Genomic DNA, 2,797 nt, shown 5'->3' on the forward strand with positions numbered 1-2,797 from the left:
TGGAGTTTCAGCTATGTCGACTGCAGGATTGAGGAATGTATCTTGCCCCACCTTTGACGGTCATGAGTATCCTCGGTGGAAAGCCATGATGAAGAAGCGACTCATGGCTATGGACAACGAACTGTGGACCATCACCGAGATTGGTCTTACCGATCTATGCAAGATGGCGGAGGCTGATGACATTCGCAAGTACACTCTACTGAACCTCACAGCGAAGGATGTCATCTGCTCCTGCCTGTCCCGAAATCAGTTCAGGAACGTCATGCACCTCAATCACGCGAAGCTAATCTGGGACCTGCTTTCTTAGGTCTATGGAAGTCATCTTAATCGTCATGATCCTTGGCTTGATGACTACAAGGAGTCTCTTAAAGAGATGACCTTTCCACCTGAACCGTCTTCATCTTCACCATGCCTCATGGCAAGGGGTGCTAAGGTAACTGAATGCTATCTTTCTGAAACTAGTGATGATGAATCAGGTGATGAATTTGGCCCCAGCTATGTCAAACTTGCTTCCCTTGCCACTAAACAACAAAGAGCTTTGGAAAAGATTCAAAACATGCTTAGTAAGAGCGATGATATGTTGGGCGAAGAAATGGATCAGTCAAAAGCTTTGGCTGAGAGTCTTCAGAGACTTCATTCTAAGTTTGACGCCCTTCAAGATCAACATAATGCTCTCTTGTCTGATCATGAGAAACTTTCTTCTGAATGTCTTCAAAGAGAGCAAGATCTTGAAAAGATAAGGGTGGATTATGAAGATCTTCTGAGGAAGCACGATTCATTACTTGCTCAACAAATCAGCGTTGCTCAGGATGAATATGAACCACCATGTCTAAAATGCATTGGGCGTGATAACGCTGCCTCTGTTGCTGAATGTTCCACTGCTGCTACTGTTGCTCTGTCTTCAACTACTGATGTGGTAACTAACCCCTCTTCTGAGGATACCACTGCTATTGTTGATGAAAATGCTAGGTTGAAGACATTGCTTTGAACAGGGATGTATAAAAGTCTGAAAGGGCATCAGACACTTTGTGATGTCCTCAAAAAGCAGATTCTGAACCGAAACCCTAGGAAAGAGGGTGTTGGGTTCGAGAGGAAAATGAATGCGGATGGTTCCTACTGGAAGCCTGAGCAGTATCCCAAAACCACATGGGTTGCTGCAAAGGAACCTTCAGTGGATCCATCCACTTTATCTGGCTTTACCTGTGCTAATCCTATTATCATTGATGAATCCTTTGATGCAAACTATAAACTATTCAAAAATCAGAATGGTGAAGTGTTTGCCAGGTATATTGATACTAACTGTAGGAATGGACCGCCAATGAAGAAGATCTGGGTTCCCGAAAGCTGTCTTGAGAATCTTCCTGTGAATGTTGTCATGACACCACCAGGGAAGAAGACAAACCCCAGACCAAAGGCGTCACATGGTCCAACGGCTTCATACGGAAACAGGACTCACTTGAGTCACCCTAACGCCAATGTTTTGCAGGGAAATCATACTCAGACTCATGAATATGAGCATGTGTCTTCAAACCGCTATGTTCATAGAACTAAGAACTTTTCTGCTTATTCACATGAGTATCATTCATCTCCTGCAAGGCTATTTGAGGGCTTCAAAGCCGAAATTCTCAGATGCTGCACTTAGACTCATTGCTTCTAAGCCACCCCTGAAAATGCGAGTGGTGAAGAAGAATTAACTCTCTGAATGTGGTCTCCAGCCAGCAATCAAAGGTGTCCGATATTATTGCTGGGGACCTAAAACATAAAGGGACGCATGATAAAATGACTTACTATGTATTCCACATATGAATCTCTTATCTGTCATACTGTGTGTTCTAATCTTGATCTAAGCTGTGATAATCCTAGTGTGCGTCAAATGCTTATGCTTCACAACATACCTTGTGAAGCCTATCCTCCTAACTGCACTGTAGGGCATGTCACCAAAAGCTTCAGAATGGATTATTGACAGCGGATGCACTAATCATATGACTGGTGATCGAAGTCTTCTCATGGACTCAACCTTACGTCCATCCGACAAGAGTCAAATCACATTTGCTGACACTGGTAAAGGCAAGGTATTGGGTCTAGGTAGAGTTGCAATCTCAAAGGATCAACACATGGATAAAGTGATGCTTGTTGAATCCCTTGGATTCAACTTAATGTCTGTCTCAATGCTTTGTGACTTAAACATGATTGTGATATTTGGAAAATATCGTTGCCTTGTACTAATGGAATCTAACAAGTCTCTAGTCTTTGAAGGGTATAGGAAAGGTGATCTATACATGGTAGATTTCTCAGCAGGTCCACAGCTTGACGTATGTCTTCTTGCAAAAGCTTCAGAATGCTGGCTCTGGCATCGAGGCTAGGACATGCTGGCATGAGGAACTTACACTCACTCGTCAAGAAGAAGCATGTCATTGGCATCGAGGATGTCAAGTTCAAGAAGGATCATCTGTGTGGTGCCTGTGAAGCTGGAAAGATGACAAGGGCAAAGCACCCCTCGAAGACAATCATGACAACATCTCAACCCTTCGAGCTGCTACACATGGACTTATTTGTACCTACTCACTACTCCACCCTCACAACAACTGCCTGTCTCTATGGCTTCGTCATTGTTGATGACTACTCAAGATATACATGGGTTCATATAATTCTTTACAAGATTGAAGTGTAAGATGTCTTCAGGCGCTTCGCCAATCGAGCAATGAACAATTATGGCGTGAAGATCAAGCATATTAGAAGTGATAACGGCACTGAATTCAAGAACACCGGCCTTAATCTTTATCTGGATACAATGGGA

The sequence above is a fragment of the Triticum dicoccoides genome, chromosome 5B (assembly GCF_002162155.2).
Source record: "Triticum dicoccoides isolate Atlit2015 ecotype Zavitan chromosome 5B, WEW_v2.0, whole genome shotgun sequence".
Taxonomy (NCBI): Eukaryota; Viridiplantae; Streptophyta; class Magnoliopsida; order Poales; family Poaceae; genus Triticum; species Triticum dicoccoides.